Source organism: Aythya marila, assembly GCF_965140915.1.
Source record: "Aythya marila genome assembly, chromosome: 1".
Taxonomy (NCBI): Eukaryota; Metazoa; Chordata; class Aves; order Anseriformes; family Anatidae; genus Aythya; species Aythya marila.
In genome coordinates this window covers 206,988,570-207,014,146 of record NC_139042.1, presented here as the reverse complement: position 1 = coordinate 207,014,146, position 25,577 = coordinate 206,988,570, and the positions used below count along the sequence as shown (strand labels likewise).

Below are 25,577 nucleotides of genomic sequence, written 5' to 3'. Positions count from 1 at the left end.
TTCACCCGGGGTGTTCCAGTATGTGACAATCACAGAGTGTTAGGGGTTGGACGGGACCTTGATCTAGTCCAATTGAGTGTACTCACTTTGACAGGGAGACTGACATTCAGGAAAACGGTCAGGGTTAATACTGAAGTAAGCTTGGAATCTGTCATGAAAGTAGGGGTGATGCTGCTCTTTTGTATGTGGTTTGAGCATGTGTGGCTGGTGGACATGTCCGCAGGAGACTGAGCTGTAGGAGTGGCTCTACTTTATGGATTCAAGAGAGCGCTTTTGACACAGGGTTTGTGTGTGATGTGCTTGAGGGGTAAATGTAGAGTTACTCTGTGGGATGCACTCCCTACTTGCAGTCAGGCTTCATTGCTATTTCAAGCTGTTGGTCATTAAAGTAATTGGATGGGCATTATTGCTTATGAAATAAGCATGAATGACGTGAAAGGAGCAAATTGTGACAATTCATTATGCAAAATTAAGTTATCCTGAAGTCTTTGAGTTTACCAGCAAAGCAGTGAATGTATTCTTTGTTCTGAGCTACTTATCCTAAATCTGTCTCCATGGCTCTCAACACTTTTTTGCTCAAAGTTATGGGTGTAACTTGTTTGGATTTTCAAAAATCCTGTGGCATGCTTCTTCAGAGCTGTTTATATTCTTAACTGGTCACGGGACAAAAGAGAAAATGCTGCTATGACTCAGAAAACAGCGAAGAATAAGAATGGAGGGGGAAAAACATTCAATTTCCATCATAGCCAAATGCTACACGGAACTCAGAGAGTCTGTGCTGGGGTCACTGGTTGCACTAGGTCTTGAAAAGGGCAGGAAATAGGTCAAAATTTGCAGATTATTCAAAATTCTTAAGGAAGACAAGGGCAGATGGATGAGATTGCATCAAGCTGGGTCAATAAACAGTGGGATAATAGAATAAGTTTATTTTGCAACGTGAAAGATAGCACACATCCAAAGAAACACTGCAAGGTACTCTTGCCTATTAAAGATTCTTCATGTCTTTGTAATTGCTTAGGAATAAAAGATCTGACATCACTGTGATACCACAGTGAAAACATCTTCTTTAATACCAAGACATTCACAAAAAGACAAACAAGAGTAGGTCAGAAAATACAATTAAAGCTATTGTGTAGGAGGGCAATTGGAGAAGGCTCACCTCTGGATTTCCAGGGGAACCTGCTCTCAAGTCCATGCTGTTGAACCTGCTCGGTTCCTTTCAACTTCATTTATGCATGGTGAGCTAACAAAATTAGTCAACACTTCTAAGATTGTTAGGGCTGTAAAAAAAATGGAGTTTAGCTACAGAACAATCACACAGTACTGAATATAGTGACACTGGGTACTGAGCAGCTAAACTCCAATGCAGAAAATAAAAGGTAATGCATATAAGCAAAAAAGCAGTAGTAGTATTCTGTGTTCAGTAGAGGTATTGGACTGACTTCTTCTGCTCAGGAACAAGATTTGGGGATTAGTTCAATTCCAGGCCAAACCTGGAAAAGGAAATTTAGTTTTTGGAGTTGTTCAGAAAGGAAAACAGAACAAAATGGAAAACATGAATATTAGTGTCTGTATAACTCTGCACTATGCAAGTATCCTGAAACCAGCATCCAGTTTTGATCTTTCAGATGTAAAATGTAGTTGTCGAAAAGCTGGCAGGGAAAACTTAACAGGTGCTCAAAATTGTGAAACATCTTCCATAAGGGTGAGACTGAATAGACTGAAACACTCATGGTTGGAAGATGTTGGTGAAGGAGAAGGGTCTTGGTGAAAGTTCATAAATAAGTGATATGGAAAAGGTGAACCAGAGGTAGTTGATCTCCATCTTTTCAGTGCAAGAACATGAGGTACTGAATGAATTAAGTACATGGAATGCTAAAAGTGAAAAAAAGGAGGAGGTTCTTCATGTAACATACAATTAATCCGTGCAACTCCTTGCTAAGTGACATTCAGAGTTCTAAAAATTGACACAGGTTCAGAAAGCAGCGGGACAAATCAGAGGAAGAAAAATCCATTGCAGGCTTCTGAATACGAAGAGATCGGCTCTGACTCAGGAATTCTGTTAGTCATGCAGCAGCAGAGGTTAGGGACACGTAGTACAGAAGCACTGCTCTACAGTTACTCTGTTGTAATTTCCTCACCATGTTCCTATGGTTAGCTGGTGCTAGGAAGTCAGGAGGATTCCTGGCCTGCCCCTTGATGGCTGTTGTGAGCTGGGGGTAAAGCAGGCTTTTCTCTGAAGCCCAAGGTGAAGTTCCCCAGAGAGCAGATTTCAAGGCATGGCTGCCTTCTTGATGTCCTGTGTGGCTGCTGAAATGGCTTTGTGGGCAGGCACCTGGCCAACAGTAGTCCTGTTCCTTGGCTCTGAACTCTTCACTCTGATAATAGAGGAAGCCTGGGCATCTGACCTGATTGTCTCAAGAGCAGACTCTTCAGAGATCTGTGTGACAGAATTCCATGGGATGCCATCCTGGGGGGAGGAGAGGTCCAAGAGAGCTCACTGATGCTCCGGGATCACCTCCTCCGAGCTCAGGAATGGTCCATCGGGAGAAATAGGAAAATAGATGGATCAACAGGAGGCCTATGTGGATGAACAAGGAGATCCTCACTGAACTCAGACAGAAGAAGGATGTGTCCAAGGGGAAGAAGCAGGGAGAAGTGACGTGGGGGGATCTGGCTGATGATGTTGCAAGGTCAGTCTCGATTATCTTTGAAAGGCTGCGTTAATGGGGAGAGATTCCTGATGACTGGTGAAAAGCAAATGTCAGCCCTGTCTTCAGGAAGGGCGAGGAGGAAGGTGTGGGGAACTCTGTGCTGTCCTCATAGGAGAGGAGCTCCAGCCCTCTGATCATCCTCATGGTAATGAAGGTGACTGAGGGTAGTCAGCCTGGATTTGTGAAGGGGAAATCCTGCTTTACCAAGCTGATGACTTTCTGCAATGAGGTGACTGTCTTATCGGATGTAGGAAGAGCAGAGGATGTTGTTTATCTTGACTTGAGCGGGCTTTTGATACTTTCTTCCATAACATCCTCAAAGATGCACTGTCAAAGTGTATTTCCATAACTGGATAGCAAGGTGGATTGAAAACTGCCTGAATGACTGAGTTCAGAGGGTTGTGGTCAGTGGTACAAAGTCCAGCTGGAGGCCAGTCACTACTGAAATATCCCAGAGGTTGATACTGGGGTCAGTAGTGTTCAACATCATAAATACAGTGGATGATGGGGCAGAGTGCACCCTCAGCACCTTTGCAGATGATGCCAAACTGGAAGGAGTGGCTGGTATACCAGAGGGTCATGCTGCCATCCAGAGGGACATGGACAGGTGGAGAGATGGGCTGACAAGAACCTAATGCAGTTCGGCCAAGGGAAATGCAAAGTCCTGCATCCGGAGAAAAACAACCCCAGGCACCAGGATATGCTGGGGGCCACCGAGCTGGAAAGCAGCTCCGCAGAGAAGGTCCTGGGCATCCTGGTGGACGCTGAGCTAAACAGGAGCCAGCAGTTCCCTGTGTGAAGTAAACCAAAAGCTGTACTTAGAGAAGGGTGCTCACCGTGTAGTCTGTGGGCTGTAGCTTGCAGCAGAGTGACCTCCTCTGGCTCTGGCCTGTTCCTGTTTTCCCTCTGACCTGAGGGAAATCTGCAGAAATGTTTGTATGAAGGGGCAGTGCAGTGGAGGGAAGGTACTGGGAAGGACAGCAGACTGGAATGGTCTTGCACGAGAGAATAAGTAGCTGTCCCATCTGTCTTATAACTCGGCATCCAGGGACCCTCATGAAATGAGGGCAAAATGGGGACAAAATGGTGGCAGTTTTTGTCATGGTGGCAGTTTTGCCCATAGTGGTCCTGTTACTCCAGAATCAACTGGGGTGGAGGGGAGTAAGTCAGGTAATTGCATATTTGTGTCTTTAACTGCACACCTTAGACAAGATAATGCATCTTTCCATCTTAAAGTTCCCTGGGACTGCGTGTCAGGGGATACAAAGCCTCTCTGGACCTGTCCCCAGTTATATATGGCTTCTTGCAGATGATAGTCCCACTGGTCTTGGCACTCCCAGGCAGTCAGTGCATGCAAAGTACAGGTATGCTGGACTGCTTTGCCAAAGTGTGACCTAGGTGTGCTGGGATCACAGTAACAATGCTAAGCCTGGATGTGGAAACTTGGGGTTTTGACAGATTTTGGTTGTTTAAACTGAAACAGATTGGATGATTTTAGCTGTTGTCCAATAACATAGTGCATAGTCATGCAACGTAAAAGCATGAAGATGGCCCCTCTGGAGCATGGCAAAGACCCTTCAGGCCAATATTGTGTGTTGCCCCGTGGCCAGTGGCAGTGCTTGGTGCAGCAATGAGTACAGAATAAGCACATTTCAGTAGCTCCCCAAAATATTATTCCTGCCTGCAGCAGTTTACTGTTCAGAATCTCCCTGTGCCAGAGGCAATGTCCTTGTATTTAATAGCCTTTAATGGATCGTTATTCCATCAATTTGCCTCGTGACATGTAACTCGAGTGCTTTCACTCTCTCTCCTGAAATGGAGAAAGGGACGGGATTGCCTTTGGTGGAGACGGTGAGACAGAGGTGGTGCTGAGCGGTGCGGTGCATGTGTCTGCTGCTCCTGCTGTGTCAAAATACTTGCAGCATGCTGATAGGAAATCAGAAAGAAGTTTGGTAAAGCGTATAAGCTTTGTTCACTGAAAGCAGAAACAAAACATACCCTCACCATTCAGTTAGGGAAAACCAACTCAGGATAAGACAGGTAACTGCAGCTGCTGCCTGTCCTGAGGCTGCGTGTTGGCTTTGCTGATGCCTGTGCAGCGCCCACGACCCTGTCTGAAGGCCTGGAGGCAGCTGATGTGAAAAACACCATTCAGCCATCCTGACAGCAAAAAACACCCCGGGACAGGAGCAGCACCTTTCCATTTCCATGGAGCCACATCAGTTCTCTTCCCTGGAGTCCACCGTGTGGCTAGCGCTGTGCGCTGGCGTTACAGCGTGGCACCAAGCACGGGGAGCAGAGCCTTCAGCGGGGCACATCTCAGCAGTGTTTCGGGATTGAAATGGAGTTTGGACTCGAGAGGAGGCAGCATGGCATGTGTGGTATGGGGATTCACATGCTGGTTTTAGGATTGCCTTAGTAAATGGGATAAATGGATTCTTTTTTTCCTGTTCTTCACAGCTCCATTCCCCTGTGCTGCTCAGGTCAAGGAGATAGAAGAGGGTGGATGGGGAGGTGTTTTTAGTTTGCTTTTATTTCTCCCTGGTCTGCTCTGCTATCAGAGGCAATACATTATATTAATCTCCTTATGCTGTCTGTTTTGCCTGTGGCGGTAATTGGTGAGTGTCTCCCTGTCCTTATCTCAGCTCATGAGCCCTTCTAAATGGTATTTTCTCCCCCTGTTCCTTTGAGGAGAGGGAGTGAGAGAGCGGTACATTGTAACTTGGCTGCCCATCGGTGTGAAATCACCACAATTAAACACTTGAACCAATAGATCCCTTCAGAGCAGAGATCAAGAAGTAACTAAGATGCTGTAAGATCTGTGCAGCAGACATTAACATGATTTGCAGGCAAGTGCTTATTCCGTCAACTCTGACTTCACTGGAGGTCTCAGACGTGGGAGAAGATTAACATAATGACAATGTTTGAGGAACAACTTAAAAGTACTTGAGAAAATTACACACAAGTGACTTTAGTTTTCAGAAAAAGCTTTTGAAATGGCTGAAGGTTTGAATGGATATCCTGTGAAATAGAGCAGGGAACAGCATTCACGTGCTGAATAGCAGATTTGGGAGGGGTGTGTAATTTACTCTTTTTTGCTTAATAAGGTGAAAAGAAAGCTACAAATACATGGAGGGATATATTTGAGAACATGAGAAGATAGTAGGCTATGTACTGAAAAAATGTCTTTCCTTTTGTGGAATCAGCCTCTAGGGAAGCAGTATTTCAGTTTTAAACCTCACTAGCACATTGCCAGTAACAAATCATAGATAGGAGGTCTGCTTTGGAACAGGGTGAGAGATTGTTCTGGGGCAGGCTCCCCTCCTCTCACTTGATAACCATTCTGAAGCATAACAGCAGCTACAGAAGGAAGAAGGCAGGAGGCTGCTCCACAGCTGGGATGCACTCAAGGTCCCTGGGGGCAGCAAGAGCGTTCCCCAGACCTCTGGGGATGAGGAGTGTGAGATAGAGCTCAGCAAATATAATCTGGTCTGAAAGAGGAATAGGGTGAACAGGCAGCAAAGTTTGAGCTTGTGTTTATCAGAAGGAGGCAGTCGCAAGGGGAATTGAGTTCCCTGATGAACTGTGTTAAAGAAAGAGATTAAAGTGATTTGAAATTAACTCTGCAAAATTAAGAGCCCACATTCTACATGGCACAGCTGGGAAGAAAAAGAATCGGGAGCAACAGACAATTTAGGATTATTTTTTTATTCAATCATGGGGATTACCTGACCAGGGAGAGTGATTACAGCGCTCAGTATTCACAAGCCATCTGGATGGGTCTCCCTTAAAAGAGAGGAAAAACATGAAGGAGTCACTAAGCAGAGATTTTTGTGCCTCAAAACGCTGTGACTGGCCAAAAATGTTGATGTGTGGAGTTACAGAATCATTTAGGTTGGAAGGGGTGTCTGGATACCTCTAGAACAACATGCTGCTTGGAGCAGGGCCAGCTTTGCATGTCTCCAGGGCTGGCAGCCCCACAGCCTCCCAGGGCCTGTGATCTGGGTCTGTTTCTGGCACAAGAACAGTTGTGCCCTCTCACTGTTCTGGTCTGTGCATGAAGCCTCATTTCCATCCTCGTGTGCCTGCAAGAGCCTCGCTCTCTTCTCTGCAGCCTCTGTGAGGCAGATGCGTTGGCAGCGAGGTGTCCCCTTTGTCAGCTCTCCTCTAGGCTGAAGAAGCCCAGCTTTCTCTGCGTCTCCTTGTACACCATATGCTGTAGCCCCCAAATATTCTGGTGGATAGAGTGAGCAAATCGGTACTGCAAGTGATTGGTAAAATAACCTAGAAATCTTTGGGACTGCACCAATAACTGGCTATTTCTCCTTTCACCAACATGTAAGAGAATAGCAGCAGCGTTTTCCTGGTACAGAGTCAGTTTGGTGGCTTTGTTTCTTTTTCTCTAGGTCCTACTCAGGAACCGTACCCCTTGGAGGTGGTGGTTGTAGCTTTTACTCCTCCCCCACCGATACTAGCGTTTCTGCTTGTGTCCCTCACCAGAATTGGCCATCTCCGTGCCCCACCTCTGTGTGGCCGTGTCCCGAGGCTGTTCTGCCTCTGGGGAGCCAGTGCAGTGCTGGTGGTCGCGATGTGCAGGCCGCAAGCTGCTGGCCATTCTTACAGATCAGACCGAGTAAAATGCTCTGAATTTCCTCGAGTTGTTTCATGGCCATGTGGGGCTCTGAGACAACTCTTTTTATTCCTTTCTGTGCTGCAGTTTATTTGCTGGTTGCTTCTCTCTCGTCAGTCCCTGGCGTGCTGTTCGTGTGAGATTGTTGCTGAAGTGTGCTGAGCATTACACAGGTGGAGCCCTTCCTGATGCTCCTGCAAGTTCTCATCTAGGAGGCAAGCAGGAGGCAGGGAACTGGAAATTGCATCAGCTTTCTCTGTCATTCTGACTAGTTTGGGCTAATCAGCAAGCGTTCTCTGAAAGAAGATGTGTTACAGGCAGGGCTCAACAAGGAGCCTGAAAGAGGCCTAGGCAATGGCTTTACAGAGCGGGTCATCAAAAATATCCCCACAAAAGGAGCTTATGCTTAGCAACTACAAGGGAGAATGAATTTTTGACAAATTTATTGTGCAACTTCAGCTGCTGACCAGTTCACTTTAGCTGGTCTGGAAGGGTGCCTGCTTTTGGTATATTACAGGAAACAAGGTTTATAGCGGTGAGCACATCTAGTTCGAAAAAAGTAATCGGGGCTAGTGCAACGTTCATTTCTATAGCAACAGAAGTGTAGAGGGAGAAAATTAAATCTCTTATTGAAAAGGCTCCTATATAATCCGCTTGTCAAATTAGCATACCTTCAAAATAGTCTTTGAAGATCTTTTGGGGAACAGTGACTTGTGGGACCACTTAACCTCTTTTACAGAAAGTTTCAATGGAATGGTAGAGTGAACTCCCACGAACCTCTTGCTTTTCCCCAAGCAGTCCTTCTGCTTGGAGTCATGTACTAGACTGCTCAGCTTTTTCTGAAATTAAGAATTTAGAATTTTAGAATTGGTGGGTAATGTGAGGTTTTGTGGCCATTTTTGTACAAGAAACAGAACCAGATAATGCTGCAATGAATTGGTTAAAGCAGAGTACAGCCAGCCAATGTGAGCTGGTAAAAAAGGTTCCCAAGCTGTGAACAACTACAGTTTCCAGAGATACTTTTTAATAATAAAAGGAGCATTGGAAAGGAGACCTGTCTACTAAACCATAATCATTTGCTTTCTCTGAAAAAAAAAAAAAAGGAAAAAAAAAAAAAAAAAGGAAGAAAAGAAAAGAAAATCAGGAAAGCTAGTTAGCAGTTTGGAAATTAGGCTGGGGGAAAACATGCAAACAACCTGTCTGCAAAGTAACCCTCTAGATGCACAAGAGTTAGGAGGGGTTCCTTGGGCTTTTCCTTTCTTTTTGTGGTTAAGCAAACAATGCCGTGCCTGTTGTTGCTGCAGTGAATACTGCTGTAGGTGAAATTCTGGAAAGAAGGGTTTATGGCAGGGTAGAGGGAAGGGAAACACTCACCACCCTCAGCATTTGTCACGAGGCTTGTTCAGAGGAGTCCTGTTTTCCACGGGGTATTTGTGGTACGTTTTGGTTAGGCAATACCAGGAACACAACCAGAGCTTGAACGAGGCAATGACTGGTTGGTCTGTCTGAGACTAAAGTCTTTCTGGCTCCTGGGGTCCTTGGGGTTGAAAGTCGTTGAAGTGTATACCTGCTTGGTGATGGATTCCTTTAACAGCATTTTAATCCAAGCAGTTTTGGAATCCATGTGGTTCTCATCGCTGGGTAGACTCATCATCTGGGCAGCAGCTAATAACAGAAAGAAATAGAAAGTCTACTAAAATCCTGTTATACTTCTATGTAAATCCATAGTTTGACAATCTCTTGAAAAACAATTGCAGTTGTCGTTCACCCATATGAATCAGAGGAATTAGAAAAGGTTCAAAAGCAAGCAAAAGGGTGGCCCAAAGCATGGAACATTTTTAATTTGAGGAAGGATTCAATAGCCTGGAACTCTTCAGCCTGGGGAAGAGGTACCTGAGAAAGATTTGACAGAGTTTTGTAGAATTATGAGTAGGCAAGAAGAAGGTGAATTTGGAACAATAGTTATTTCTTAGTACAAAGGAATGAGGTGGCACTCAGTGGAATTATCAAGCAGCAAGATTAAAATAAAACAAAGTACTTTGTCACACTGCAGGTGCTTATATTGTAGAATTTATTCCTTTTGCATGTTGTGGAGGCCAAAAATATAAATGCATTCAAAAAGTGTATACAAAATTACTGGAGAGTAAGTTTGTGACCAAGAAACATTGTGACCTGGTCAGGGGCTCGAGAGGAGGAATTTAGTTACTAGCTTTCAGAAGCAGGGAGGGTGTTCCTAGAGTTGATCACTTATGCGATCTCTTAAGGTCTTGCCTTCATTGTTTGTTGCTGGCCATTATTCATTAAAGGACACTGGTGTCGATGAACCAACCCCTAGTCTCCTGCAGAACCCTTGTCCTTGTATTCTGGTTTACAAAAGGCCATTAAGTGGAAGGAATCAGTCTCTCTCTGTACTTTAGCATGGTGTGCATTTTAACACTCAAGACTAATTAAAAAAATAATCACAGATTCAAAAAAAAAAGGTATGTTCTTGTTCCTTCATGCTAGGTGGAAGAATAAAATAAGTTACAACGCGCTGGAGCTTTTTCATTTCTTCTCAGCCACCTTCAGAAATGAAGGACTTGGCTCTTTGAACATTTTACAGCTATCAAGCTCAGTTGTTTTTCTTCCATGGTGCAGTTCTTTGTTTGGTCTTTGAACTTTGTTTTCGTATCAACTATTTGGTGTCTTTGACCAAAGCATAAATGTTTTCTGTAACACTGTGCTTTGTTTAATGGTTTTCTGCCATCTGCTGAACGGGGAGAGGAGAGGCTTTTGTCATCTGACTAGAGAGGAGAAATTCATCTTGTGTACCTTCAGACAGTCAGGACCTGTCTGCCTGACCTTATCATCAATGTTCCCTTTATAGTATGAAGTAGCAAAAGGGAACTTGCAGGGTGCACTTAATTTCCGTCTAAAACATCTAAAATAAGTAAGATGAATCAAAAGGAACCCCAGGGGTACTAGACACATGGAGATGTGTACACCATTGTGCTGGTTGGAGGAGTTACCTTTCTTCATAGTACCTCATATTGTGCAGTGTTCGGGGATGTCTAATGAAAATAGCAGTGATAACACACCGATGTTTTAGTTGTTGCAGAGCACTGCTTACACTAAGTCAAGGACTTCTCATCTTCTAATACTGCCCTGCTAACGAGGAGCCTGGGGGTGCACAAGAAGCTGGGAGGGGGCAGACCCAGGACAGCTGACCCCAGCTGGCCAAAGGGATAACCCGTGCCATGTGGCGTCACACTGAACAGTAATCGGGGAGCTGGCGGGGGCTGCCGGTGCTGGGTCGGACTGCCTGGGCATCAGTCAGCAGGTGGTGAGCGGTTGCATTTTACATTGCTTGGTTTTGTTTTGCTTTGCTTTTTTCTTCCTTTTTTTTTTCTTCTTTTTTTTTTCTTCTTTTTTTTTTTTTCTTTTCTTACTTATTAAGGTGTCTTTATCTCAACCCATGAGTTTTCCAACTTCTGTCCCACTAATTCTCTTGCGGGGGGTGGGGAAGGTGAGCAAGAGTGGCTGTGTGGTGTTTAGCTGCCCACAGGGTTTAAACCACAACCACCATCACTGTCATAACTTAGGCAAGATGCATCCAGCTGGCAACAAAAAGCTCTTCATTTAACTACCCGGTTGTTGATGCAGAAAAATAAGGTATTCCTGAGCAAAATTTATCTGATATCAAATACATTCCCTAAGACAACATGACTCATCCTTTACAATCAGTACGTCTTCTCTGTTTTGTACCAAGATTTGTTGCTGCTGTGGTGCCTTCCCCTGTGTTGTGCCTGAGTAACTGTAAATGTCTTCGGCATCGTTGCTGTTGTTTATTGACTCGGACACCTGAAGGAGCAGAAGAGAAACCCACAGCACCGCTGTTGACTTTTGCTTCCCAGAATGTTTAAGCACTGGGACAAGCATCATCCTCCCCCTTTTCTGGACAAGAATACTTGCTTGATGAGGAACAGAAGACATCGTAAATGCCCTCAGTGAGTCACTGCAAATACTGCAAACTTGTAGGCAGGATAGGAATTCAGAATAATCATGGCAATAGAAACGCTTCTTTGAAAATGCTTAGATGCAATTCAGTAAGGAGAAATGCAAATCACTACACTTGCGGAAAAGTAATCAACTGTGCAAATGTGGAATGGAGAACAGTTGGTTATGCAGCAATTCTGCAGAGCAGATTTGGAAGTTACAGCAATCCTAAACTGAGTGTCAGTGAGCAATATCAAAATGTAAAAACCCAAAGATACTGGGATATTCAAACAGAACTCCAGCAAACATTTGAAATAAATATTCTCCCTAGCTTAGCTTAGCACTGGTAAAGTATAAACTGGGGTGCTGTACTGAGTGAGAGTGCATGGTAACAGTCTTCAAATACATAATTTTAACTGCAGAGGTGGGAATAAACTCTGCACGGTACCTTTTTGAGTAGGACAAGAAGTCATCAGCAGTAATCACAGCAAACAAAATTAAGCTAGCCAGTAGGAGAAAACTAATCATAAGGGTAGCATAGCATTAGAAAAGATTGTCTAGATAGTTATTTAAAGGTCTCTCGTTTGGTAAATAAAGAACACTTTAGACAAGCATCTGTTACGAGTGTTTTGGTATAATTGATTCTGCACTGGGGCAAGCCTTCTTAAAATCACTTGTAAACTAGGGCTTCTCTAATTTTTTATTATCATTGTTGTGCTACATGTCTCCAGATCTTCATCAAGTATTCCTGAGTGTTAGGGCTTCAGATTGCATGTGTTGCTGCCAGCTACAGTAGCTATTCTTTTAAGTGTCATGAGGAAAGGGAAACAAAAGTCTTCCTTCAACATGATCAATTGTAAATTATTTCTGCGTATTTCCAGAAAGCAATTAGAAACAGGTATTACAGAGGATGGCCATATTTCTCTGAGCTACATCATTACCTAAGAAGTAGGATTATGAAAGATAGTGCAGATTCTTAACAATATCTTCTTAGTGAATTTTGGTGGATTTTTCTTTTGATTAGAGGCTGGTGGCTCTTGTTCTTCCAGAGAGAAGATAATCAGATCATTATAAACAAATGAAATTTTTTAAAAATAGTGTCAAATGTTCTTTCCTCTAGCACTTCATCAACTCACAGTAGTTCAATTAAATAGACAAAAATTACCCCAAAATGTTTTCTGTTTTGATAAAATATGAGTGAGAAGGGGCAATTACATTTAATTTGACTTCCTGTGTATAACAGCCCATTAAATTTTACCTAGGTACTGTGTTTGATTACAAAGACTTTTGGTAGACTAAAACATTAGCATATTCACAAGACCAAACTGTTGTTTGCCTCAAACACCCTCCTACTGTTAGGGAATTTAGCAGATACAGGTTTTTGGCATATGACTAGCATCATATGATGCAAAGGAAGTGAAAACTCCTGGATTTTTTTAACAGTCTAATTTGGTAGATTATTTCCTCCCCTCTTAAATACCGTAATTGTTCGACTCAGAGCATTCAGGCATCCTTGTACAACCTCAGAGAGCTGCTTTGTCCCATCCATTGTCGTTTATTCTGTTTCAACTAGTTTTTGTTTCAGCTTTCCCTGAAGTAGCATGCACAAGTGAAGGGACTGGAAAGAGAAGTTGAGGGTGTGCAATCATTACAGACGTAAAGATCAGAAGGAATCAGCTTCCAAACAACCTAGTCCTCTCCCATACATAATTTGGAGAAGCTAAGCGAAAATGTAATTTCTGAGTTGTCAATGAAGAGCCCCAAGCAAGACTCCACCACTTTCTTGACACGGCGTTCGATGTTTAATTGCCCACTGTAGTGGGAATTGACTTTATTCCAAGGCTGAATTTCAAGGCTTCTGAGTCATATCTTGAAATCTGGTCTTTTTTCCCTGCATTGCTTGAAAATTCTAAACTACTGAAAGTATTTCTCTTTCATTATGTTTGGTATAGTGATCTACATGCCCCTTGACCTCTTTGATAGGAGTAAATCAAGATGAATTTCATATTGTAAGACTTTTTTTCCAACTCCTAATACTGTTTTTTCATTGCCTTGTGGTCTCAAATGTTTTCACATCATTCTTGAAGACACTGGCAGGACTATTGCAGTAAAGTCTTACTCATGTTTCCAGAGGAGAATACTCATTCTCTTTCTATTGTATAATTTTTATAAGTCCAGAGATTGCCTTTCTTCACTTGATTGCAGTGAGAGTTAATGCAGCAGCAGTATTCTCTTTTTTTCAGTTGTTGCTTTTCAATAATGTTGTTTATCCTGAAATAGAGCCTGTACTTTTGACACTTTGAATTTACCTGTATTTCAAACCTTTCTTGTCCTGATTGTTCATTGGCATAATCCTGATAATCTGATAATCAGTTCTCTGCTATGGCAGCATTCTCTGTATCCTCTTCAAACACATAGGTCTTGTGTTTCTAAATCAGGGTTTTACAATGTTATTCACAAACTGGGTATGGCTTATTATAAGAGTCTGTACAGTCTCTAAAATTGTGTGAGATGTCTTTTGATATCTGTGGTCAGCCCTAGGATTTCTGCCACACGTGTGACTCTGCAGAAGAGTATAACTCAGCTGTAAAGGTGCAGATGTTGTACAGCTCTGGTATAGACCACTGACTGCAGTACGGATTAGGACTGGTCCTCATGGGACTAAATGGAGTTAGTTGTCCCTGCTAGTGTCTGCGTGCTTTTGACTGTATTTTTTTTGACCTGTAGATGAGTGAATTTCTAATATACTAATGCAGCCTACTAGAAAGTTGCACTGTACAGAGATAATTCATGTGGTGGTATCAAGCCACAGTAAGTGGTCTCCTATTGTTGCTGTCATCAATTATATTGGAATCTTGACAAGATGCTGGCATGATCTACCTCTTGGTAACAACACCAAAAGCTTTTCTTATTCCATCTTCCAGATAAAGCATTTTGTTAATTTACTTAGGATTGGTGTCAGGCTGATAGTTTATAGTTCTTGTGTCATCCCTGGCACTCCTTCCAGGCTCTGGAATTTCCCAAGTTTCCAGAATTTCTTAAATACTGACATTTGTTACTGAGATAGCTCCTAAGCTGATTTCCCTAAAGCTCTTTAGTGTATTCTGGCTCTGGATGTGAAAATGCTTCACTGTAACAGGTAGTACTTCATGCACTCCATAGAGGTGACAAATTTTCCATTCCACCTATATCATTCCAGTGGCCACCTTTGTTCCAAGTTCACCACAGTACTTAGTGGACATTTCTGTCTTTCCTATGTTTCTATTCACATTTCATCACCCACCACATCTAACTTGAAGGCCATCTCTTTTTACAGCTGGCATGTGCTATAGATTGGAAGTGAACAAAGTAATGTTTACACCACATAACCCATGCAGATTCACCTCATAAGAGAGCTTTGTGAGATTAAATTATTTCAGCAGGAGTCATTTTGATTTACCAGCCAAATCAGGATCCGCAGCATCCCTTGCACTCAGTTAAGTAGGAGCTATTTCTAGTACAGGTCCGTTTGCTCGTTTGTTTTAAATGGTCTTTTGGCAAATGTTTGCCAAAATTTTCTTTATGCCAGTAGTGTCCTGAAGATCTAAGTGCAGCCTGTGTTCTTGGTTTATGGTGTTGTTTTCTTTTCGATTGCATTCCTGGAGTTCAGCTGACTGTAACTCTTCCACCAGAGGAACTCGTGACTAGTGCTGAATTTACAGAGAAGGATAATTCAGATTTTGATATATCTGTTAGAAAACATGCATTGTAAGAAGAACTAAAAAAAGTGATGCAAATCATCCAGGCAGAACTAAAATGCCATGCTCTCTGCTTTGCTGCTGGCTTGCTGTGCAAGCTCAGCCTGGTTGTGACACGGGGCCAGGGAGTGGCCGATAATGACTGGCTTCTGCACCCAGCAGACATGGGCTGGGGTCTGCTGGCCCAGCACAGCCTCATGGGCAGTAACACTTGACAGCGCGAGTAATTTATTTTTAAACAGCTAAAGAACATGGTGGAGTCCCCTTTGTGAGATAATCCCTCTGTGCTGAGCATCAGAGCTGGGCCTGCATGGTGAAAATCTGTGGCTTCTTCTCAGGAGGCTGACCTCCGTGGGGGCAGTCTGATGGAAGTCGCCAGCCCTGAGGCTGGGGTCAGTGAGCGGCAGAGAAGCGTGTCCTCTCTGCAAGGCCTGGGGCTGGGCCCTGGGGTGCGGGACCAGGACGCGTTGCGTGTCAGAAGTCCGTGGTGGCCCTGCCGGGAGCCAGTCACAGTCCTCTGCGCCATGGGTGGCTGTTTTGGTGTAGCTTGCACGGGCCAGGTGTGCCTGGGGGCAGCAGTGGGGCAGGCGTGCCAGGGCGCTGAGTGGCAAGCTGCTGCCGCTGTGTGTGCTGAGTGGCCATGGCCAGAGCTCCACTGCTGTCTCCTGAGCACAGGAGTACCAAGAGCAGAGCCCTCAGTCTCCTGCCCAAAGGCAGCCACCCCCAGCCCCACACCACTCTGCGTGTCGCTCCCTGCCGAGCCACCGGTGAGGCCCGGTGAGACCTGCTCTGGCTGGGCCACCAGGCCTGGTTGCGTGGGCTCGGTGCCGGCAGAGCAGAGCCAGCAGCTGCTGGGCAAGCCAGAGCTGGGCACAGCCACGTCCCAGCCCCAGGCCTGCCGCAGCCTCCTTGGTCCTGGACTGCCTGGTGGTGGTGGAGACTGGGGCAGGCAGGGGACTCCTGCCCGAGTCTGTAACTGGTTCAGGGCGTAGGTACCCTTCAAGTTCAAATGACAGCAGCAACAGGTCTTCGTTTTGTGATTTGAACTGAATCCAGTTAGTACAACGTTTAATATGCTGACATCAGCTATGGGGATTTGAAAGTAGCTTCTTGGCCCATCTTCTTTAAGAGATGCTGAGGAAGAGAAGATTCATTCCAGAGAAATGATTATAGCCAGTTCTGGCACTTCATGTAAAGGCCAAATAGGGCTTCAGTAGGGTAAGGGAAAATTCAATCACCAAATGGGAAACTGGATGTTTCAGTCAGAGATGTTATTTAATAATGGGTCCCATTGGTATTCTGGAAGAGCTGTTTTCATCTTCATGAAATTAAATATCATGCTTTCTCTAGTGGGTTTTCATAGATCTTATGGCAAGAGAAGATTGAACCTAAGATCCTGGAGGCAGCTGACTTGGGAAATAAGGTGCTGCTGCTTTCCTAATTTTGCATGAAAATTGAACTGCTGAAATGACCCCGAATTGTGGACTTCATGTTACAGAGGAAGGCAGAAGAAATAAAAAAGTGTGCAACAGTACCCTGCAGTACTTAGCAGTCTAAAGAAGAATGTCTTGGTTGTATACTAATCAGTTTAGCTCTAAGCACGCGAGCAAGATACACCAACAAACTGCCTATTAGAGCCATTTTTCAAAACTGCTGTGAGCAGCAGCGTGCACAACAGCCCATCTCTGGGAAGGGCAGATTTCAGTGCTTTGTAAAAAGGCACAGAAATACTGCAGAGTACAAACCGTGCATAGAGGTAATAGCAGAGAGCAGCAGGAGGCTCAATGCGTGGTACTGGTGCAACAAAAGCATGGTTTGAGGAAACAAAATAAACAGTCTGAAAACTTAGTTTCCACCTGTCTGTCTCCAGAACAGCACTTGTCAGATGCTTCTATCTATAAATAATGAATTTAAAATGTTAGTAGCAGGACTGAATGTTAATTATAATTAGCAATAGTATAATCATCACTTTCAGATTCATAACTGGTACTATGGAGGCAAAAAACCTTTACGTTGCCCTGCAGTCCCTTCTGCCCTGCCTGTAAAGGACATGATATTATGGTTTATGGTATACCAGAAACGCCATGGTATTTTTAAGGCATACAGAAGGTAAGTCCCCAGTGCTTCCTGGCTGGACAGGGTCATCTCTGGCTGTCGTTTGTGTGGTGCTGAGCCTGAGCAGTTCCATAGGACTTGCTAGAGCTGATGCAGCCACCCACCCTTCTGCAGGGCACTGGATCACAGCTGTCATGGATGAGGAATGCTGCTCACGTTAGTCCAGAGATTTTGTAGAGCTACATGTGTTAGTTGCATATATTTGCATGTATGAATACTAACAGTCATGTGCACAGTAGGAATAACATACTAACAAATCACAGTGGGTTTTATAATTATTTGTGGGGGTGTAAATTACTACTCAAGCTGCAGGGCAGGAGAGAATCAAACTATAAATCAGTCCCTCTTCCTCCGTACACTGACTGTTCAGTGCTGGCTTCAAAGCAATCAAGGCTGCTGGTATGCTACTGCTGCTTGTGAATGTTTTGTGAGGGTGATTTTCCTTTAGTGTTTGTTTTGTTAGGAATGCTAATTAACTTTCAGGCTTGTGATTAATTGGATCATTTATCTTAAAAAAAAAAAAAGTTTTCTATTTGCTTTCCTTAAGTTTCTGCTATATTTATGTTATTTTCTGTCTTTTCAAGAATAGTTGTCAGGGTTGCTATACATTTGATATGTATACACTGGTTCCCAAGGTGCAAGTATTAATTATCAAAGTATTTCCATCCCTGTGACTGTCTTGGAGGTATTTTTTTAAATGTGGTTTTCATAAGGATTACCTTTACAAATACTTTTTCTCTTTTTTTAAATTGATGTGGACAAATAAATCTATAGTATAAGAACTCAAGAAGTCAAAAGCATTATAGCTTTAAGAAATATGTTCTTTTTTTTACTTCACCATCCCCTGATGTTAAGAGAAGCCTCTGGCATATGACTCCTGCGCTATGAGTTGTGTGGACTTAAGTGTTTGAATGAGAATAAGGTGAACCTTAGCCAATGCCAAGGTGATGGTTTAGAGTCTGCAGGGCTGCCAGTGCTATCTGTAATGTTGGGTCTGCTGCCTTGGTAGGTAAACCATGTTCCTTTTTTTTTGGCAGTCAAAGAAATGCAAGGTTTCAGATCCATATGTTCATCCACTTCCTTGAGAAGCAACTGTGCCTGACAGCTATTTTTCCACATTTGTTTTTTCAGCAGATCATTACTTTTTCCCATACAATCCTTATCACGATATTACATGCTTATGTCATGGTCATATTGGCCTTTTCATTTTTTGAAGACTACTTGTAAGCTTAATGCTGTGACAAACAGCTTGCTTAGCAGCAAGGAAAGCTGGGCTAAGCACATTATGTATGCACTGCATTGATTTCCAATTCAAACCATCAGCTGTGAACAAGGCTCTCTAAAAAATTAGTGTGAACTCTTCCATAATAAAAACCAGCTGAAGGGCTTTGGCTGACAGGCACTCAGTGACATTGGTGGGGCAGGGGTAGGCTGGGGCTGGGGCTAGGGAAATTATCCTGGATTGCTTTTTCAGGTGGGCTGTATTCTGCTGTGGTCATGGTCTTTCATGGTAGTAAGCATCATTTCTGCATGTAGATTCTTTTTTTTATGGGTGGAAGTACACATGGGGCTCTGGACAACCAGCATGTTTTATTATCAGAACAAAATTAAGTGTAATAAATACACTTCTGGAACAGGTTCCTAAAGGAGAGATTTGGTTTTTGTCTGCAGTCCATTTTATGAGTATGTGGCAGTAAGTAAGAGAAGATGGGGAGGAAAGAGAAGGTGATTGATTTACAAAAATTCAGTAATGTACGGAAGAGTGGCTCATACCAGACAGGGACAGGCTCTTGATGATTCAGATCTAAATTGCTCAGTTTGTAAGTTTGAGAAGATACTTGCCACCTCTAACTGGACTCAGAGCAAAGAAGCACTTGTGTTGAATATTAGCAACATTAGGATTGTGCAAACAGAGTTTAGTAAACAATTTGTGCTGTCAGTGTATCTGTCACTAATGTCAATGTAAGTAGCTGATAAACTTGGGAGGCAGCAGTGAATTAACTGTTTTTCACGTTATGTCTTTTCTTGGCAGAAACCCTCTATAACCACTGAATGTGAAATTATCAGTGTATAAGGTACAAAAAAGAGGTTTTGTTTCTGGGCGTTCATGTTTTAAACAGAGATGACAAAATATATTGAGAGCACCAGAGTAAGTTAACTTCAAGTTATTCTTAATTACAGTAAAAAGTTAATGATAATTATTACAAAGCAAATGTGTCACACTCACAGGAAACAGCCGCTGCTTCAGAATGAGAATTGTGCAAATTATTGGATATTGTGAGTAGTACGTGGAAACACAAATCCAGGAAGAAAATAGAGTGGTAGAGGCTACTCTGTGGTGATCACACAGGAAGATAGTCCATGTGGTCTTCTCTTATCACAGAACACTGCAAAGTGGTTTTGAGAAGTGGACCCGTTCAGTATTGTAAGCTAAGTTATTTTCATCAAATTTCAGTAAATTTGTGAAATGATCTTTGCGTGATGCAGTCCCTTAAAATGAGCCAGGAAGCTGAGCTAAGATTGTATGTGGTGTCGGCAGTCCCTCACAGCCCAGCAGTGAGAGGTGAAGGTGTAACCCTGGCTCTACGTGCAGCCCTGGTGTAGTGATGCACAGTCACAGTTCTTCCTGGAGGGACCATTGCAGTCCTACCTGGTCTGATTCGTCAGAGAGAGCAGTTCAGCTGGACAACTGAAGGTGTCAAACCAAAAAACATCATTTGTGATAAGTCATCCATTAAAGAGACAGAAACTCTTAGTTAAGTCCATAAAGGATGTGTTAATCAGTAGTGACTACACTGCTTGTGCTGAGTCTGGAGCAGCTGCAATGGCAGAATACTCCTAATCTGGACATACGTACATGCTAAAGGCATTTCTTAGAATCAGAGTCAACTAGGTTGGAAAAGACCTTCAAGAACATCATGTCCAGCCATCAACCCGACCTACCGAGTCCCGTCACTGAACCATTCCCCTCAGTGCCATGTCCACATGTCTCCTGTAATGGCAACTCCACCACTTCCCTGGCCAGCCCATCCCAATGCTTGACCCCTGCCCTCTGTGAAAAAAATACTTCCTAATACCCAGTCGAAACCTACCGTGGTGCAACTCGAGACCATTTCCTCACATCCTGTCGCTTGTCACCTGAGAAAAGAGACCAACACCATCCTCGCTGCAGCCTCCTTTCAGGCAGTCGTAGATCATGATGAGGTCTTTCCTCAGCCTCCTTTCCTCCAGACTAAGCAGCCCCAGTTCCCTCAGCTGCTTGTCATGTCTTGTTTCCCAGTCCTTTCACCAGCTTCATTGCTTTTCTCTGCACACACTCAAGTAATTCAATGTCTTCCTTGTAGTGAGGGGCCCAGAACTGAACACAGTGCTCGAGGTGCAGAGTACAGAGGGATGATCACTCCCCTGTGGAGTGTTCCTCAGGCCAGCACAGCAGTGGCCTCACTGGCCACCTGGGCACACGGCTGGCTTCTGTTCAGCCGGCTGTCAACCAGCAGCCCCAGGTTCCTTTTCTGCCGGCAGCTTTCCAGACACTCTCCCCCGAGCCTGTGTCAGTGCATGGGGTTGCTGTGACCCAAGTGCAAGACCTCGCACTCAACCTTGTTGAACGTCACACAACTGGATGTGACCCACTGAGCCCATCCAGCCCCCTCTTCAGAGCCTTCCTACCCTCAAGCAGACCAACACTCCTGCCTAGCTTGGTGTCATCCATGAACATTCTGGGGGTGCATTCGATCCTTTCAACAAAGTTGTTGATAAAAATGTTAATACAGGCCCCAAGACTGAGTCCTGGGGAGTGCCACTGGTGACTGCCACCAGCTGGATTGAGCTCCATTCACTGTGACTGCGCCCGGCCAGGCAGCCAGGTCTCCACCCAGCAAACCAAGCCCCGAGCAGCAGCCTTACCCAGGAGAACACTATGGGAAACAGTGCCAAGTGCTTTACTAAACCCAGGTAAACAACATCCACGGCCTTTCCCTCATCTATTAAGCAGGTTCTTGTTGCAGATGTCATGGAAGGGATCAATGTGTGCAGTCGGGCAAGAAGCCTTACTTCAGGGCTGGAAGCTGATGATGATGGGGGTGCTGTCCAGGGATGTACACTGATGACTAGAGCTGAGATATGGCGATTTTATAGTCTGACACATAAAAAGCCACTTTGAGGTGGTCACAGCCATTCATGGTTTCACCAAGAAATTTTAAAGGTGTCCTCTGACTCATCTCCTGAACCAGCTGATGACAAGAGTCTGCTTGCAAGAGAAGTCATCCCTGTGAACTGCCAGAACAGCAAGGAAGCAGCTGTAATGTAAGATGCTGCACACATGACATCTGTACTCTTGGAGAAATCAAATAATTGCTATTGAGCTCTTAGAAAATTAGGACTAAATTGGCCAAATCTCAAGTTGCAGGAATACAGCCTGTACAATAAAATGTTCTGTCTGTAAAATGGCAAAGAAAAACTGAAACAATACTACAGGACCCAAGTTGAGAAGGTTACTCAAACATTTTTCACAATGCCCCTTACTACGTACCACCTCCACTGACGAAGGCTGTTGAAAATCAGTTCAAACATATGACCCTCAAGCAAGCTACTGCATCAGCTGATGAGTTTTTTGTGTGCTCACAGTCCTCAAAACAAGGCACTCTGAGGTCATGTGCTTGTGCACTGATACTTCAGTAAGAGTGGGAGACTCAAATACCCTGTAAAAGTGAGAAAACCAGGTACTCCTTCCCCAGGCTGCAAGGTATTGAACTGCTCAGCAAATTGGAAATCAATGCATAGTTCCAGCAAAAGTATTTTCCCATTGCATTCATTGCTCCACTTAGGGGTCATGAGCTGCTTTTCTTACTGTTTCAAGTATCCTGCGAATCTAAGGTCTTTCAAAAGGCAGTAAGACAAATTATCTCAATGATTTGGGACCCTACCTTTGAGCTTCATGAGGATGGTATCTTAAAGGATTGCAGTTACAAGGAGCTGGATTTACCTTTAATGCAAAGAGGTGTGATTTGAAGAAACAGTGCCCATATCTTGGGTCACATAACCATTACCATTAAATAACTTAGAGAGCAAGACTGGAGAATATCTACAGCGTGCAGCAGCTTCCAGTATTACAATGCTGAAGCACTGCCTGAACACAATCAGCTCATTAGGCAAGCGTGTATCAAGAAAGCCTGACATCTAGTGACCTCGGATTAGTTGCTGTTCTGCATCACTTCTTCAAAATGAGCATGACCAACTCCACAGAGGGAGCAGGTCAACATAACCGGCAGCATCCTGTGACACATACCAGGAGGCCAGGGCTCCCAGACACTTCACGAGTCCTGGTGTGGAAACTGTTCAAGAATCATAGAAGCCTAGAAAATCCTGAGTTGGAAGAGAACCACAAGGATCATCAGGTCCAGCTCTTGACTCCACACAGGACCATACAAAAATCAGACCGTGTGTCTGAGAGCATCGTCCAAACACTTCCCAAACTCCAGCAGGTTCGGTGCCATGATCCCTGCCCTGGGGAGCCTGTCCCTGTGACTGACCACCTCTTGGTGAAGAAGCTGTTCTAACACCCAGCCTGACCCTCCTATGATGCAGCTTTCTGCCGTAAAAGAAACACCAAGAGTGGCATGACTAAAATATCAGTGGAAATGTCTGAGAAAACACCAAGAGATGCAATAAATCAGGGGTTGAAGGCATGGCCTGTACTGATAACCCTGAACAGGAAAACCAGTCAACAGCAAGGGCTGTGCTGCTGACCTGCACTGCCCATGGCGCAGATGTTGCAGGAGATAGAAGTCCTGTGTGCTGATAATGCCACCGAACAGATAACTTCTCAGCAAGCTACCTGCACTCTAATAGCAGGAGGATGGTGACAAGGTAATCACACACCGCACACACCGCTCCTCCTCCTTTTGCTCCAGCGGGAAGACAAACTGTAGCCTCTAAATACCCCAGATGAAGAAAGTGCAAATAGTTGTCAACAGCCTTGCTAGGATTTGCTAGGGTAAAGCAAGAAAGATTTGAGATGAGGATCGTGTCATAGTTAAATCATAAAGGTTCTAAAAGATCTGTCCAAAGTATAGTTTGTTTTTGCCAGAAAAGAGGAAGCCAGGAGACTGTGCAAACTTAACAGTCATTGTCCCTTCTACTCCATCACACAAGTTATCTCCATCAGAATATTTGGCAATTCAGCTCACACTTGTGGAAGTTCTGAGTATGTGTGGATAGAGTTATTAGGAGAAGTTAAATGAAGCCCTAATTATCTACTCCAAGAAGGGCTTGCAATAAGTTTTCTTGATTTAATTTGTACAATGACGATGCAGCAATGACCAAAACCAGACAATAGCTGATGGGAACTTTTGTATGGACTGCCAGTGCTCTAACCATTTCTTCAGCAGCTGAAGCTCTCATCTCTTATCAGGTATGATCAAATACTTGGGTCTTTTTGAGATTTCACCTTTTGTTTTATGTGTGAAGGGGTTTTGCTTTGTTTTGTTTTGTTTTGCTTTGTTTTTCTCCAGTTTGGGTCTGCAGGAACAGAGCTATCAGTGTGAATAACTTAAAACATCTGAGCTGCCAGAGCACGAAGCAGGCCAGCTCGTCCCATCACTGACACGTTCCTCACCAGGCCACGGACAGCCAGTCTTCGGTGCTGTCAGTGGTGTTAATTCAGAAACTTCATGATTCTGTGTACATTGTCAAAGCAACCAGAGAGTGCAGTGAGTGACTCCAGCTGTCTGAGAAGTTTGCATGGGTCATCTGTGCAAGCCTGCTGGTCCTGCAGTTTCTACCAGCAAGATTTCAGAAGTGGCTTAGGTGTAACGGTTTTGACTCCTTAGAGCCATATTTCTTCCCAAATGCAAAGTGGGTTTCCTAGAAGAAAACACTTTGAGTACCATCGTATGTATTTATGGCAGACAAGTGTCTTTTCAGTGCGGGGGTGTGGTTTGTGGGCTGGGAAGGGTTTATCCAGAGCTCCCTAGAGTGACCATAAAGTTAGCCTCCACAGCACTCAGGATTTGGTCGAACTATTTCCCCTGAACTGTGTTTTTCCCAGGTTATGTAGTACTAAGCTGCACCATTGCTTCATTGCTTCTGCAAAAAAAAAAAAGCTTTCCATACCTCCAAAAATCTATGAAACCTTTTTTTTTTTTAGTTTGATTGTATTCTTTTCCAAAATGGGAAGAGCAGAGCAACCAGAAGTATTTAAGGTGTGGGGGCACTTTGACTGTGCCAGCGATATAATGGTTCTCTGTCTGATTCAGTTTTCTTTGCTAATAGTTCCTGGCCACTGTAGGACATTATGGTGACATTTTTCTTGAGCTGTTTACCATATCCCAGAGTTCTTAATCCTGGTTGGTAATGGTCGTCTCAGAGCCTGGTATCTTATGTATGAGGAGAGATTTTTTTTCCTCATGTGCCTCAGTTTTTGTCAACATTACATTTCATCTTAGATTTTTAACCCCAGTGATAGAAGATCTTTCTACAGTTCTTCACAGTTTTCCTCATCTTTAATATTCTGAATAGTTCAGCATCATCAGAAAACCTGGTTGCCTTTCATTCCTCTCTCATAAGTGATCTAGGGGTATGTTGAGCAGCTTAAGTCCTGGCACCTATTCCTGCAAGACTCCACCGCTGACTTTTAATCTGATGTGAAATCCTATAATTTTCTACCTTCTGATAAACTGAACATACAAGCACCTTCCTTCTTATCACATGGCTTCGTGGCTTCCTCAGGAGACCTCAGTGCAGGACTTTGTCAAATGGTTTTGTAAGTTGGCTTCAGTTCAGTTTCTCTTGTCAAATAACTTGTATCTATGCTTCTTTTTTGCAGGCCTTTGTCTTTGGCCATTCTCTCTGGCTGCATGTCAGTTTACCCCTTGCTCTGTTGCAGTGTTGGCCCATTGCATCCCTGGAACACAACCTGCTTGTGGTGCTGGGGAGATTTGATTCAAGCTAGCACTTCGTAAAGGTGCTGGTGGTGAGATTTATGAGTTCAGCTGCCTCCTCTCTGCATGATCCACCAGCACAATCCTGGCAGGCCCTGTAGCCTCCAACACTTTTTCCTGTCCTTGTGCTGTGCACGTCCATAGGCACTGGGCTTGAAGAGGGGTATCCGAATGGTGCAGACACAAGCTGTTCTGCACTGGTAATTTTGGGGGACCATGACAGCTTCCTGAGGGGGCTGGCTGCACCCCCATAAGTTTGGTTCATTCCCACTGTCTACAAATCCCAGAGAATCTCTGAATCACAGAGCCTGGCAGGGACCTCCTTTCTCTGCATCCATATGCATGACCTCAGGGAACTGCAGTAAGATTAGGAGGCAAGGCGTTCTCTTAAAATGCTGCGCTAACGTTCCCAGCTGTGATGCTGGGATGTACCCCTGTGTGTGCTGGCTGTCTGCTGTATCCCAGT

At 44.0% G+C, this 25,577-nt stretch overlaps 1 protein-coding gene across 18 annotated transcripts in view; it reads left to right on the top strand.

The window, feature by feature from the left end:
• SHANK3 (SH3 and multiple ankyrin repeat domains 3) overlaps positions 1-25,577 on the top strand; it is a 374,153-nt gene that overhangs the window by 252,823 nt on the left and 95,753 nt on the right. The gene's annotated exons all lie outside the window — the stretch shown is intronic.